Genomic DNA, 17235 nt, shown 5'->3' on the forward strand with positions numbered 1-17235 from the left:
TCAGTGTCATCTTTGAACAGAAGGACAACTCTACTCTACTTTCACTTTTCAAATTTAAGCTAAAAGCAGATTCTGAGGCTGGTTGCCACTGTTAATCTGAAGGATGTCACTTATCTTGCCCAGAACCTAGAGAAAAACAACACCGTGTCTACCACACAAATTATTTTTATTTAAAATTTGAATGCTAATTATACTGGTATATAGCTGGGAAATTCACGCCACAGGTCCTGTGAGGTTTCAGCTTTGCCTTCCTCACTAGCATTTACATTCTTCCAGGAGAGATTTTGATCAGGCTTAAGAACATCACTTAAAACTTTGATGTTGAATGATTCACTCCTAATGGTTTGAAGGCACCCTCAATTTGGAAGTTCCTTTTGAAATCACGAATGTAGTCTTTTGAACCTTTGAATCTTTAAAATATCACTGTAGGAGAAGGTGAAAACTGCTAATGGACTTGATTAGGAAGCTAGCAAGGTGAATGATTTATGCTGTAATGTAGCACTGAATACATATTTTTTCCTTGGTGTAAACTACTTTAGTATTAAAATTTTAAAAATATATATTTTAAAAACTTACTTTGCCTTAGCTAAAGTGATACATTTGCATAATGAGGGAATTATGATTGAATTAAAAGGCCCTGGGCCATATATGTAGTTGGGTGAATTTGACTTTGAATATCCTGTAACTAGCATTGTCAAAATATGAATTTCAATTTAAAACAGATTTTCTCAAAATTATTTTTCTTTGGTATTAACACAGTTCCTTCTGAGGTTTGTCTGTGGCTCAAGGTCTGGCCTCAAGAGAAATCTGGAGGGGTCAGAAGGCAGCTACAATTTACCTGGGTCTAAAAAGGCAGTGCAAAGTGAAGATTTAAAGAAGGATCTTACATTTTTCAGGAATTTTTAAAAAGCACAACCATGTGGAAAAAATTTACCTGCATTATACAAATTGCCTATCTACTTTGACTGGACCCATCTCATCATTCAGCTTTTCTATGTGTATGTATTTTGAGAAACCAACAAAATGAAACAAGTGGGACTAATTTGATGTCTGCCTTAGGGAGTAACCTGAAAGCAAAGAGACTCGGGGAAATGGTATAACATACCTTTGTTTTAACATCAGAAGGGTCAATGGTGTTTCATTCTGGGAATGTTTGGAGAAAGAAAAAAATAAGAGCTAACAGCAAGACAAAAGTCCTTAAAATGCACAGTTATCTCCGTATTACCATAGGGAACCCACATGAAACAAGTCCCCAAATTTAGGTTTTATTATCATAATATTTTTTAAGAGCTTACTATGCACCATGGGCTGGGATAGACAAAGACTATATCCGATAATAATAATAATGATGATATTCGTTAAGTGCGTATTATGTACCAAGCACTGTTTTAGGCACTGGGGTATATAGAAGGTAATCAGGTTGTCCCACCTGGGGCTCATTTTAATCCTCATTTTACAGATGAGGTCACCGAGGCACAGAGAAGTTAAGTAACTTACCCAAGGTCACACAGTAGATAAGTGGTGGAGGTGGGATTAGAACCCATGACCTCAGACTCCCAAGCCAGTGCTCTTTCCACTAAGCAACACTGTTTCATATAGTCCTTGTTGTACATGAAGATCATAGTCTAGGGGGAAGAAGAACAGAAGAAGCAGTGTGGCTCAGTGGAAAGAGCCCGGGCTTTGGAGTCAGAGGTCATGGGTTCAAATCCCAGATCCACCAACTGGCAGCTGTGTGACTTTGGGCAAGTCACTTAACTTCTCTGTGCCTCAGTTACCTCATCTGTAAAATGGGGATAAAAACCATGATCCCCCATTGGGACAACCTGATCACCTTGTAACCTCCCCAGTGCTTAGAACAGTGCTTTGCACATAGTAAGTGCTTAACAAATACCATTATTGTTATTTTATAGATGAGAAACTGGGGCACAGACAAGCTAAGTGACTTGCTTAAATCCATAAAGCAGGTAATGAAGGATCTGGGGTTAAAAATCATATTCTTGGACTTCCATTCTGGTGGCATCACCCTGACATGCCCCCCATACTTATGGCCCCCCACCTCTCCATCCTCACAACATTTATGTACATATCTGTAATTTATTTGTTTATATTTATGTCTATGTCCCCCTCTAGACTGTAAGCTTATTGTGGGCAGGGAATCAATCAATCGTATTTATTGAGCGCTTACTGTGTGCGAAGCACTGTACTAAGTGCTTGGGAAGTACAAGTGGGCAACATATAGAGAAAGTCCCTACCCAACAGTGGGCTCACAGTCTAAAAGGGGGGAGACAGAGACCAAAACCAAACATACTAACAAAATAAAATAAATAGAATAGATATGTACAAGTAAAATAAATAAACAAATAAATCAATGGAGTAATAAATATGTACAAACATATATACATATATACAGGTGCTGTGGGGAAGGGAAGGAGGTAAGATGGGGGGATGGAGAGGGGGGCGAGGGGGAGAGGAAGGAAGGGGCTCAGTCTGGGAAGGCCTCCTGGAGGAGGTGAGCTCTCAGTAGGGCCTTGAAGGGAGGAAGGTCATGGGTTCAAATCCCAGCTCTGCCAATTGTCAGCTGTGTGACTTTGGGCAAGCCACTTAACGTCTCTGGGCCTCAGTTACCTCATCTGGTAAGAAGCAGTGTGGGAATGTGTCTGTTCTCCCCAGAACTCTCTCCAGAGCTTTATAATAATAATATTATACAGTGCTCTGCACACAGTAAGTGCTCAATGAATATCATTCATTATCATTCATTCATTGATTGACAAGTCCTTAGGTGGTGCCAGGAGGGATGCAAAGATATTGAGGGTTTCATATACCGTGTGGCCTTCTTGGGTCCTGCCTAAGCAGCATCATTCACACCCTCTTATCTCTGCCACTCTGGTTCCCTCTTGAAGCAGTGGGTGTAACTAGCAAGTGAGCAGGAAGAGTTGTAATTCACTGCATTGTGCATGGAACAATCTTACTTACAAATCCCTTTTATGGCCAGTGACCATAGCATAGTGTTAATGCTGGACATGAGAAAGTGATTACCTGGAGAATCACCTAGGCAACTGCCATGATTTTAGCCATCCACATCCTTGTCAGCTATTTTTAGGATTCCTGAAGTGGTAACAAAAATGCAGTGGCTCACCAAAACCTTTCTTTCCAGGGAATTTCATTTCTACCAAGTGGGTGAGCAGGTGACTATTTTCAAGAATCAATTATATTTATTAAGTGCTTACTGTATGCTGAACACTTTACTAAGTGCTTGGAGAGAACAATACAACAAAGTCGGTAAACGTATTTCATGCCCACAATAAGCTTACAGTCTAGAGGGGGAGACAGACATTAATACGGAAAAATAAATTACAGATTTGTGCATAAGTGCTGTGGGGTTGAGGGTGGGTTTAATAATACAAATCCAAGTGCAAGGGTGATGCTGAAGGGAATCAGAAGAAATGAGGGCTCAATCAAGAAGGCCTGTTGGAGGAGATGTGCTTTCAATAAGGCTTCGAAGGTGGGGAGAGTGATCATCTGCTGGACATGAAGAATCGATCATATTTATTGAATGTTTACTATGTGCAGAGCACTATACTAAGTGCTTGGAAAAACGCAGTACAACACAACAGACACATTCCCTGCCCACAATGAGCTTACAGTCCAGAGTGGGGGAGGCAGACATTAAGACAAATAAATTACAGATATGCACTTCAGTGCAGTGGGGTTGGAAGGTGGCATGAATAAAGGGAACAAGTCAGAGTGATGCAGAAGGGAGTGGAAGAAAAGGAAATGGCTTAGACAGGGAAGGCCTCTTGGAGGAGACATGCCTTCATTAAGACTTTGAAGAGGGAAGAGCAATTGTCTATAGGATATGGAGAGGGTGGGCATTTTAGGCCAGAGTCAAGATGTGGGCACCAGGTTGGAGGCAAGATAGATGAGTCACAGTCTTAATCCCCATTTTGCAGATGAGGGAACTGAGGCACCAAGAAGTGAAGAGACTTACCCAGGGTCAAACAAGTGTCAGAGCCAGGATTAGAAACCATTTCTCTGATTCCTGGGCCCATGCTCTTTCCACTAAACCATGCTACTGAAAGACAGCATTGAAAGTTAGCCATTTGTACCTCTTTCTCACCGGTCCAGCCGTCGACCCCCGGCCCACGTCCTTCCCCTGGCCTAGAATGCCCTCCCTCCACACATCTGCCAATCTAGCTCTCTTCCTCCCTTCAAACCCTACTGAGAGCTCACCTCCTCCAGGAGGCCTTCCTAGACAGAGCCCCCTTTTCCCTCTCCAACTCCCCATCCCCCCAGCCCTAATAATAATAATGATGGCATTTATTAAATGCTTACTATGTGCAAAGCACTGTTCTAAGCACTGGGAAGGTTACAAGGTGATCAGGTTGTCCCACAGGGGGCTCACAGTCTTCATCCCCCTTTTACAGATGAGGTAACTGAGGCACAGAGAAGTTAAGTGACTTGCCCAAAGTCACACAGCTGACAATTGGTAGAGCTGGGGTTTGAACCCATGACCTCTGACTCCAAAGCCCTTTCCACTGAGCCATGCTGCTTCCCCAACCTCCTTCCCCTCCTCATAGCACTTGTATATATATTTGTACAGATTTATTACTCTATTTATTTTACTTGTACATATTTACTGCATGGCTGAGTGGAAAGAGCCCGGGCTTTGGAGTCAGAGGTCATGGGTTCAAATCCCGGCTCCGCCACTTGTCAGCTCTGTGACTTTGGGCAAGTCATTTCACTTCTCTGTACCTCAGTTACCTTATCTGGAAAATGGGGATTGATTGTGAGCCCCACATAGGAAAACCTGATCACCTTGTATCCTCCCCACCTCTTGCTTAACAAATACCAACATTATTATTATTATTATTATTATTATTATTATTACTGTTCTATTTATTTTGTTAATAATGTGCATCTATCTTTAATTCTATTTGTTCTGATGATTTTGACACCTGTATACATGTCTTGTTTCATTGTCTGTCTCCCCCTTCTAGACTGTGAGCCCGTTGTTGGGTAGGGACCGTCCCTATAAGTTGCCGACTTGTACTTCCCAAGTGCTTAGTACAGTGCTCTGTACACAGTAAGCGCTCAATAAATACGATTGAATGAATGAATGAGATTAAGGTACAGTGAGTAGGTTACCACTAGAGAAACAAAGTGCGTGTAGTAGGACACTCTTCCCCCCGGCAAAGCCCTACTGAATGCTCACCCCCTCCAAGAGGCCCTCTAAGACTAAGCCCCCCCTTCCTTAGCTCCCCCTTCTTTCTCTGTTACCTCAACTCACTCCCTTTACCCTTCTCCCCCACTGCCTGACAGCACTTATGTATATATGCATATATCTATAATTCTATTAATTTAAATTGATGCCTATTTACTTGTTTTGATGTCTGTCTCCTCTCTTCTAGACTGTAAGCCCGGTGTGGGCAGGGACTGTCTCTATTGCTGAATTGTACTTTCCAAGCCCTTAGTACAGTGCTTTGCAGACAGTAAGTGCTCAATAAATAAGATTGAATGTAGGCGGGAACAAGGTGATTGAGGGCTTTAAAACCTATTGAAAGGAGTTTCTGTTTGATGCAAAGGTTGATAGGCCACCACTGGAGTTTCCTGAGGAGTGGCGAAACACGGCCTCAACATTTTTGTTGAAAAATAATCCTGAGAGCAGAATGAAGTATGGACTAGAGTAGGGAGAGACAGGAGGTAGGGAGGTCAGCAAGGAAACTGATATGGTAATCAAGGTGAGATAGGATAAATGCTTGGATTAACATGGTAACAGTTTGGATGGAGAGGAAATAGCATACTTTCATTATGTTGTGAAGGTTGAACCAACTGGATTTATTGATAGATTTGGATATATGTTGAATGAGAGAGGAGTCTAGGATAATGCCAAGGTTACAGGCTTGTGAGACAGGAAGGATGGTGGTGCTGTCTACAATGATGGGAACAACAGGGGAAGGACAGGATTTGGGTGAGAAGTTAAGTTCTATTTTGGGCATGTGAAATTTGAGGTGATGGGAGGACATCCAAGTGAAGATGTAGGAGGAAATGCGAGACTGCTGAGAGAGAGAGGTAAGTGCTGGAGATACAGATTTGGGAATCATCTGCATAGTTGAATCCAAGAGTGATTTAGTTCTCCAAGGGAGCGGGTGTTGATGAGAATAGAAGGGGACCCAGAACTGAACCTTAAGGGACACCACAGTTAGGAGGTGGGAGTCAGAGGAAGAGCCAGTGAAAGAGACTGAGAATGAGTGGCCAGAGAACTAGGAGAGGGCAGTGTCAGTGAAGCCAAGGTTGGATAATGTTTACAGAAGGGAATGGTTGACAGTATCGAAGGCAGTTGAGAGATTGAGGAGGATTAGGATGGAGTAGAGGCTGTTGGATTTGGAGAAGATCACTTGTTACCTTCAAGAGAGCCCTCTTGTAGAGTGGAGGGGCAGAAGCCAGCTTGGAGTGGGGGTCAAAGAGAGAATTGGAGGAGAGGAACTAGAGACAGTGGGGGTAGACAACTCACTTGAGGAATTTGAAGAGGAATGGTAGGAGGGAGATAAGCATGATTTAAGAAAATTTTAGGTAAATCCCATCCTGCTTCTTGTGGTTCTATAAGCAGAGGGATAGAACCACAGGACACAGCATGGTCTAGTGGGAAAGGCACTGGCATGAGAGCCAGAGGGTCTGAGTTTTAATCCCAGTTCTGTTACTTGCCTGCTTTGTGACCTTGGGCAAGTTACTAAACTTCTCTGTGCCTTAGTTATCTCACCTGTAACATGGGGATTAAATCCAACTCCCTCTGATTTAGATTGTGAGTCCCTTGTGGGATGGGAACTATGTCAAGTCTGATTATCTTATCTGTATCTATGCAGTTTTCAATACAATGCCTTCCACAAAATTAGGGCTTAACAAGTACCATAGAAAAAACCCAAACCCTTTAGCCACTGTGAATTTCACAAGGCTTGTTTTCAAGAGTTACTTTGTCCAACAAGTGTATGTAGGTGTCATAGCAAGCTCCATAATCCCTGGCATCATTGTGAAAACTCACCAAAACTGCATCTTTAACAGAATGTCAGTTCAGAGATCTGTATTTAAAGTTGTGATTGAACTTGTTCATGGGAATAAGGGGGAAAATATCACTTTAATTAAAACAGCAAAATCAATTATATAGATTTAAGACTGTCTGTTTAAGAGAAAACCAGAATAATGATGATATTTAAGTACTTACTATGTGCCAAGCAATGTTCTAAGCACTGGGGTAGTTACAAGGTTATAAGGTTGGATGCAGTCCCAGCCCCATGTGGGGCTCACAGTCTTAATCTCCATTTTACAGAGGAGGTAACTGAAGCACAGAGAAGTGAAGTGACTTGCCCAAGGTCACACAGCAGACAAGTGGCGGAGATGGGATTAGAAGCCATTACCTTCTGATTCCCAGGCCCATACGCTAACCATTATGCCATGCTGCTTCCCACAATTATGGTATTTAAGCACTTACTATGTGCCAGGCACTGTACTAAGTGCTGGTGTGGATACAAGCAAATCAGGCTGGACACAGGTCCTGTCCCATGTGGGACTTACAGTCTCAACCCCATTTTCCAGATGAGGTAACTGAGGCCCAGAGAAGCAGCATGGCAAAGTGGAAAGAGCACGGGCTTGGGAGTCAGAGGACATGGGTTCTAATCCTGGCTCCACCACTTATCTGCTGTGTGACCTTGGGAAACCCATCTAACTTTTCTGTGACTCAGTCACTTCATCTGTGAAAGGGGAATTAAGACTGTGAGCCCCACACGGAACAACCTGATTACCTTGCATCTACTCTAGTGCTTTGAACAGTGCTTGGCACATGGTAAGTGCTTAACAAATAACTTCATTAATAATATTATTATTATTCTTACGTTAAATGACTTGCCCAAGGTCACACAGCAGACAAGTGGCAGAGCTTGGATTAGAACCCATGACCTTCTGAATCCCAGGCCTGTGTTCTATCTACTAAGCCACCCTGCTTCTCAAGCCACACTGCTTCATAATGGTAGTATTTGTTTAGCATTTAGTCTGTCCTGAGTACTAGGGTAGATACAAGATAATCAGATCCAACACAGTCCCTGTACCACATGAAGCTCAAAACGTAAGAGGGAGAACTCTTATTTAATCTCCATTTTACAGATGAGGAAATTGAGGCAGAGAAAAGTGACTTGCCCAAGGTCACATGGCAGACAAGTTACAAAGCTGGGATTAGAGAAGCAGCATGGCTCAGTGGAAAGTGCACAGGCTTTGGAGTCAGAGGTCAGGGGTTCAAATCCCGGCTCCACCAATTATCAGCTGTGTGACTTTAGGCAAGTCACTTAACTTCTCTGTGCCTCGGTTCCCTCATTTGTAAAATGGGGATTAAGACTGTGAGCCCCATGTGGGACAACCTGATCACCTTGTATCCCCCCAGTGCTTAGAACAGTGCTTTGCACATTTAACAAATACTATTATTATTATTACTATTATTAAAACTCTGACCCTCAGGCATGTGGTCTTTCTGGTAAAGCATACTCCTTCTCAGGGAAGAAAAAGGGAATATGCATTAACTCATTTATTTTTATTAGGTTGAATAAAGGAAAAAGGGAGTGAGCATGGGAGTGGGAATGAGTCTGGAGATATTGATTGGTGTGTAACGCCAAGAATAGAAACCTTGTCTTGAATTATTGGGAAATGTGATGATATGTTTCATGTGTAATTGGGCATGAAAAATGCCTTATTACCACTTTCCTTAGGTGTTTAAACTGCATTTGCCATATGAATATAATTCTATTTATTTGTTCATCTAACTACCCACTTAAGATGCACTATATGAAAATGTAGTCCAGAGAATCTAAGAAACAGGGGACCCAGGAGGTAAATGATCACAATGACTAAATACATTTGAGATAGAAATGCATAGCAATAATAATGGGGAATACTAATAAAGCATCATATAAAAAGCATTAACTGATTCTTCTTGACGAGTTTCCTTTGAGGTGAGAGGGAAATAACCACATGATCATCCCCATTTTGGTGGTGAGAAGAGGACAATACCAAATAATGACTTTTAAAATGGTTCTGGGTAATAGTGAATACCTATAATTTATAGTAAACTTGTTTTCTCTTTTAAATAGCCATATCCACAGAAGCGTGTAAATTAGCTGCAAAGTGTCTTCACTAAGGACAAGAGAAAGCAGTTATGCTGCAGTACTTAGCAAGTGTTAGTTGAAAAATACCCAGTCACAGGTTTTGGGATACCCACATTCTGAGATTGTGCTGTTATTTTATCTGAGATGTGTTTTGTGATTGATTCCACTTCCACTTTGTAGTAATGAAGGATTGGATTAATACCTACCAGAGCTGAAACTTCCAACCCATGAATTATTTTACCTGAAAATCTAGGCAAAATTGTGGGGGAGGAAAAGGAGAGAAGAAAAGAGATGAGGGAAACAAAGAAGAAAGCTCCTCTTTTCATCATGCACTTTACCTCAGCCTTCCTCATTTCCTGGGCATTGTTATCCAGAAGCCAGGTACAGTGCTTTGCAGGCAAATAAAAGATTCCCTCAGACAATATGTACCAGTGTATCTGAGTTAATCTATGTGCTATGGATCAATAGTGTGATCCTTAAGATAGAGACGTGGCAAAATCAAATGAGTTTTCTGTTTTCTTTGTTATTTAGGCTTTGAAGCTCCTTTTTTAATTTACTCAGTATTGCTTCCTAAGGTGTTCATGCAAGTGAAAGACTGAACATTCAAGTCGGGGCTAAATACCCCTGAGCCTAACAAAAGCAAGTCAGTGCTAATTTGTAGCCTGGCTCTTTTATTCACAAAAGCACAGTATGAGATAGTCAGTTGTACAGCACTTGCTAAGTATCTAATAGGAACAGATCTTTTTTTGTACTCTGGACTTTGAAAACATTTGTATTTAAGCCACTAGATAAATCCACCTGTCATTTCTAGACTTGCAAAAAGAAATTATATGATACACATGTACACCTATGACCAGACATGTGCAAAAATCAATCAGTAGTAGATTATAATGTAAGCTTCTTGAGGGCAGGGATCTTGTCTACCAACTCTATTTTACAGTATTCTCCCAAGAGATAGTTACAGTGTTCTGCATATAGTAAACATTCAGTAAATACCATTGATTGATTGACTGAGCACTTTGTGCAGAGTACTACAACAAGCACTTGGGAGAGTAAAATAGCATTAGTAGAAGTGATTCCTGCCTTAGATATTACAGCCTAGTGGGGGAGACCATCACTAAACTAGCTTACAGGTAGGGGGAAGTAATAGAGCTTTAAAGATATGTGTAAAATTTCAAAAGGGTAAGGGTGTGAATATCCAAGTGCTGGGGTGGCATGGAAGTGCTGCAGTGGCAGTAGTAAGGGAAATTAAGTGGGTAGCAGAGTAATAATCAGGAGAGGCTCAAGCAATTTGACTGAATCTGTCAAATAATCTGAGGTAAAGGCTACCTTGGGTAAGGCTTATTCTATGGTCAACTTGTGAGCAGAGGGAGATTGGAGAAGATAGGAGTTTCGGTATGAAATGGAGAATCAAGGATACTTTGTAGTGGAAGTAACAGATAATTGTGCTGATTATAGCGACCATTCCTTGAGTAAATTGCAAATATGCTGAAAACAGAAAGTTCCAAAAATCTATTGATAAATATTCCAAAGAAAATTCCCAACACTCATTCCAGATCAAAAATAGTTGAATTATGATAAATTTCACCGTGAGAATGTCTCACATATTGAAACTAGAATTAGATTTTACTGTCATTTTGATTAAAGGAAAATACTAGTGGGGAGCATGAAAAACATGATTTAACTCTCCCTAATGGTTATTCCTATGAAAATCTTTCAAAATAAGATACTGCTGGGGGTGAAAGTTCAGTCATAATTGTTTTTTTTCCAGTTCTGTACTTAGCTGCATTAAGTACTTATTAGGGTTGTGATGTTTACCTACTGAAGAAATTTTCTTTCTTTGCACTGCAAGAGGTAGTGAAAAACATGATGCTGCTTAAAATGCAGCCTAAGTATATGTAAAACTGTGGAAGTCATTTTGGTTTGGGGTAGCATCCTTACCCTCAAAATCATATGGCTTCCCCAACTTTGTGTCATAACCTTCCTGTGATTTTAACATATTTAATACTTAATACCCCCATGGTGATGAATAGCAAGCTTTGCCTTTGACTGGCATAAGATGGTAAGTGCTTTGAAAGTCATTATCCTAAATACAAAAAGATTTTGAATAATCCTTCAAAATGTCAAGGCACACATCACATCAGCAATTGTTAAATATTTCTTCTAGGGGAAGAAGTTAATTTAAAACACTTTTGATGTTTAATGCCACTCATGACAGCGGCTGAAAAAGTTAACCCTCACAATCCTTTGCCCTCTCTCCCCGCTCCTTCCTGGATTCAAATAGGGTAAAATTTCTATTCACTGATCCTATTACAACCATGCTAATAGCTATGCTTGAAGAATGACAAAGAATACTTATTAAGGTAACTGCACCATTCAGGCAGTTTTTGGTGTCAAACTAAGACAAAACAAAACAAAAACAACAACAAAAAACCTCTTAACATGATCGAGGCAATTCGTGTGAGCCAATTATCTTATAATATCTTATATGTATAAAACAAAACCAAGAGAAAAATCCACTGTTCCTTAGATGACACTTGTGCCCTCATCCCTATTAAAGGGTATCACAACCTGATAATAGCAGTATACAGTTGGCTCCTCGAGACCTTACCCCACATAAATAGACATTCATGTAGAATGTAGAACCTACCTTACTAGACAGGAAGGCTGAGACCTAGCTAGTACAATGGGGATTCAACATATGGCTCCCACAGTCTGAAATACAGGAAAAACAACTTAGCCAAACTGTGGATTCGAGTGAAAGCTTACCTCGACTAGGCAAGAAGAAGCCAACATTCTAGTTGGAACTGATGTTTCCGAGCCCTGCTCCAAGGAGAAAAGACAAGACCAACCCAAATTGTGAGAGCAGTCTTCAAAGGCAACATCTCCTTCCTGTGCCCCTTCACTGCCACTTTACCTTGGACCTCCAACCCCTGCTCCTGTTTGATCTCTTGCTCTCTCTGATATTAAGTGAATTATCATATATTCTTGGACACCTGACAGAACACAGGAACATAAACCCACAACCAAGAATAGCCTCAGTGCCAGCAGATCCAGCATATCAAACTTCAAATAAAGATAACTCAGCTAGGAGACCTACCGGCTGTTTCCAAATTGTAACCACCAGCATCGGAACCACTGCCAACCTGCCGGGGCACAGTGAACTCACTCCTGAGCTACTGAGGCTGAGAAGCAGCTATTCCTTCATTTTACCCCTCCCTGTTCCCACTCTGCTTGCAGCCCAGTCTGAATACACAGCACAGAACATAGAAAGGATGTGACTGACTGATATCCTGGTGACAAGGACCCATCCTTTTACATAGCAGCTGCCTGATTTCACATCAACTCAGATGCCGGTTTACTCCTAAACATTCACCTTTACTCTCAAGGACCAAGGACCTGCACTCGATTCAGCAGTTAATTTAACCACCAGCAGGTATTGCTGCTGAACCTCTCCTATAACCCTTAAACTTCTCTGACTTCACTGACTTCCCCTCAATCCCTACCCTCTAATCAGCCCACCCTTGTCCTTCTTTCCCAGCCCAGATACTGCTTTCTCACTAAGGCCAAATCTGATGGCCTCTATTCTATTCTAATCCTCCTCACTTCACAGCTCTTTTTGACTTTGCGGATCACATTCTTCGCAACATTATCTAACCCTGATTTCATTGACACCGTCCTCATCTTATTCTCCTCCCATCTCTCTGGGCATGCCTTTTCAGTAGCTTTCACAGACCTTTCCTTTTCCTCCCACCATTTACCACTGGAAGTCCCTCAGTGGTCATTCCGGTTCCCCTTCCATTCTTCATCTACACCCTCTCTCTGGAAGAACTCATTGACTCAGATGAGTTCTCCTTCCATCTCTATGAGAATGACTCTGTATTAAGCCCTTGAGATTTTACGATAAAACAGAGAAAGCAACAGCAATATAAATAAATAATTAAAATCACATCTCCACCAAGAACCCTTTCCTGTTCAATCCTCAGTCTATGAACTCAGTAGCATTGTATTCTCCCAAACACTCAGTAAAGTGGTCTGCACACAGTAAGTGGTCAGTAAATGATCAAATGACCAACATGAGCAAGGAGATAATATGCTTTGTCTTTTTTTTAATGGTATTTGTTAAGGGTTTACTATGTACCAGGCCCTGTATAAAGCACTGGGGTAGATACAAGCTTATCAGGTTGGACACTGTTCCTGTCCCACATGGGGCTCACGGTCTTATTCTCCACTTTACAGATGAAGTAACTGAGGACCAAAGAAGTTGAGACTTCCCTAAGGTTACACAGCAGGCAAGTGGTGGAGCCGGGATTTGAATCTGTCCTAGATAAGTAAGTTAATCAATACCTTTTACCCATCTCTTGGAGGCTATCCACTTCCAGAATGAGCAATTAGAGTCCAGCCTGTTTCCTTTTCCTCGGTGAGTTCTCCTCTGCTAAATTGTAAACTTGTTGAGTACAAGGATCATCTCTAACCTGATTATTACGTGGGTGTGCTGGACGTTGTTTGGAAGTGTTCTCATTCATATCTCTCTCCCTTTCTTCTTATCAAAGTACCCACTTTCTCAATCAGTCAAACAACCAGTTATGTCTTATGTGCTTGGCTCCTGATAAACACTTAACTAATATCACAATCAATACCATTCTTATTGCTATGAACTTTGATTATACTCAGTTTAATGACACTCCCCTGAGTGAATCCGAATCTCCACTGAGAGACAACATAGTCCACTTTTGCCCGTAAAGAGGAAGGACAAACATGTAAAGAAATAGGCACATTTAATTTCCATCAGTGGGCTAAAGTAACTTGAAAGTTATTGGAGTCTTTATTGGTTTGTGTTGAAATGGTTTGGTGCATTTACAATTTCACAAAACTCAATCAACTTTTCAGTTTTTCTTTTAGAACCCTTTCTTTTTCCCATTAGTCTGTTAATAATCCTTGCTTTCCTGGCATCTTGGGTATGCCGGGTTATTATGCATTCCTCAGCATTGTGAAAAATGAAAAGTGGAAAAATCACATATTTTTCAGCTGACTTAACACCGCATAAAGTGCTGAAATTATTAATTGAACATCTTGATTATAAATTAGGTGGAAATAATGTTGAAGAAGCAGCCCCTAGTCATATAGGATTATTATTAGGGCTATACACTGAATGATTTGAATTCCACTCTGGTAGTAGTAAATATAGTTATTATGAGCGAATCTTGGCTCATGGATTTTGGCTGAATGTCAAGCAAATCATGCAAGCAATTGCATCTACAATTTAGAGTTTTATATTCTAACACATAGTGAATGCAATGCCCTATCCGTGGTCCACCCAGCATCTTTGTTAACACTTTCTGAAAGCCCAAGTTATTATCTTCCTCTTTTCCAGAAGCATCAGTTTAAAAATGATTAAAGTATTGGTCTCCTTTGGCTTTCATGTGTCCTCTTTTCTCTTCATGCCTTCTTTCAAGATGTCTACTAGATCTGGGCATTAAAACATTTCAGGAAGTTCCAGAGTGGAGTGCTGATGTGTTATGCATCAGTATCAACAATGAAGCTTCCTTTCAGGTGAAAGGTCATAGTGCTGGTGGTGAAATTGTATCCATGAGTGTGAGCCCTCTAGACTGCAAGCCTGTTGTGGGCAGGGATTGTCTCTCTTTATTGTTTTATTGTACTTTCCAAGTGCTTTGCACAGTGCTCTGCACACAGTAAGCACTCAATAAATACAACTAAATGAATGAATGCATGAATGAATAAGTGGCATTGAGAGACAATCCCTTTCACACTGTCGGGCCTCTGTTTTGCTTCACCGCAATTTAGGTGTGAGCAGAGTTTATTTATTCATCCATTCCTTCAATCATATTTATTGAGCGCTTACTGTGTGCAGAGTACTGTACTAAGTGCTTGGAAAGTACAATTCGGCAACAGACAGAGACGGTCCCTACCCAACAATGGGGTCGCAGTCTTGAAGGGGGAGACAGACAACAAAACAAAAGAAGAAGACAGGTGTCAATGCCATCAGAATAAAAAGAATTATAGCTACATACACATCATTAATAAAATAGAGTAACAAATATGTACAAATATGCACAAGTGCTCTGGGGAGGGCAAGGGGGTAGGGCAGAGGGAGGGAGTGGGGGGTGATGGGGGGGAAGAACAGAGGAGAAGGGGGGCTCAGTCTGGGAAGGCCTCCTGGAGGAGGTGAGCTTTCAGTATTAAACTGAAGACCTACTGAGTGAAATGTACTGTATCTACATCCTTGGGAAAGTACAATATAAAGAAAATGCATTCCACCTGCTTACATTCACAGACACTTTTGAGGGAAATTATGAATTGCAAATATATGCCTGTTATATCAGATTTTCATTTCTAAATTACAAACAACCCAGACTTCTTGGGGCTTCATAAGGCTGTGGTGCTCTGTAATAAGGAAAGTAATGCATGTTTTTCGTACTAAGAGCAATGGTATTCATTTACAAAGTGAAGACAGATTGAGTGGGACTATTAAAAATGGAATTTATACTAATAAAAACTGGTTGATAGCCTTTAGATAACTGCGACTAGGTCCTAAAGGCAAAAATCTCTCAAAAACTAATTAGGGTGCTATAATCCTAAACCATGCTGCTTTGGGAGAATGGGAAACTTTCCTTCTGCTCTTCCCATCCAATGAGAATGCTGAGCATGCTGGGAATGTTGACTGCATGGAAGTGGAGAGAGGGGTTTTGTTGTATTAGCATAGTGGGAATGGCTGCCAGTTGAAGCAGGGCAGCTTAGGGATAAGAGCATGAGCTTGGGAGTCAGAGGACATGGGTTCTAATCTCAGCTCTGCCACCTCTCTGCTGTGTGACGTTGGGCCAGTCACTTCACTTCTCTGTGCCTCAGTTACCTCCTCTGTAAAATGGGGAATAAGACTGTGAGCCCCACATGGGGCAACCTGTTTATCTTGAATCTACCCCGGCACTTAGAACAGTGCTTGGTACATAGTAAGCACTTAACAAACACCACCATTGTTACTTGGAAGGAATTGTCCTAGCATGCCTGTTGAGTCTCTGGTTTTAGAACATTGTAGTGAGTGCTTGGGACACATACAGAAGCTAAAATGATTATTCTGGCTCCTGGTACTTACAATGTAATGGAGAAGACCACAGGCACAAATTGGTAAATACACAGGTGTTAAGAATAAGAGGGTGGTTATAAATAAAAGGTATAAAAAGATAGATGGAGATGGATAGGCATAGGGTCAGACACAGATAAATGGACCTGTATACAGACAGTTAGATAGACAGGTGTGGAAAGAGCACAGGCTTTGGAGTCAGAGGTCAAGGATTCAAATCCCGACTCTGCCAATTGTCAGCTGTGTGACTTTGGGCAAGTCACTTAACTTCTCTGTGCCTCAGTTCCCTCATCTGTAAAATGGGAATTAAGACTGTGAGCCCCCTGTGGGACAACCTGATCACCTTGTAACCTCCCCAGTGCTTAGAACAGTGCTTTACACATAGTAAGTGCTTAATAAATGCCATCATTATTATTATTATAAATAGATGTAAGTCCTTTGGTGTTAAGTGTAAGTCCTTGGAGTTTCAAAATCTAATGTCTAGGATTATGAAGGAGCAAGCCTTCTGCCCCTGAGGGAGAGAAGAATGTGAACTTTCCTGCAGAGAAGTTCAGAAGGCCCTGGATTAGGTCCAGAGAAAAGTGTTTTGAACTGGATATGTTTTGATTTTTACCTTAAGAGCATATTAAAAATTGTAAAGATCTCAGATCTTGATATCTGCCTCTGGTAGGGGCTGTAGGAGAAGCTCTGGGTGCCAGGGAGACAAGTAACTTGGTGATCCATGGGCTTCCTGCAGCCAACAGCCCACTCACCCTCCTGGGGTGTGGGGGGATCACTACATCCCCTACCTTTGTGGAGGAGTCTGGGCTGCAGGTGTGGTTACAGCAAGAGGGCAGCAAGGGCTTGGGGGGCAGTGAAATAGGATGACACCAAATCATGTTACAGTGTTGTGCACATAGTAAGTGTTCAGTAAATACAATTGAATGAATGAAGAACCAGAAATATAGAAGGCTTTAGGACCCCATAGAAGCTACATTTTGTCTGATCCTAAAG

This window comes from Tachyglossus aculeatus, chromosome 3 (assembly GCF_015852505.1).
Source record: "Tachyglossus aculeatus isolate mTacAcu1 chromosome 3, mTacAcu1.pri, whole genome shotgun sequence".
Classification (NCBI taxonomy): Eukaryota; Metazoa; Chordata; class Mammalia; order Monotremata; family Tachyglossidae; genus Tachyglossus; species Tachyglossus aculeatus.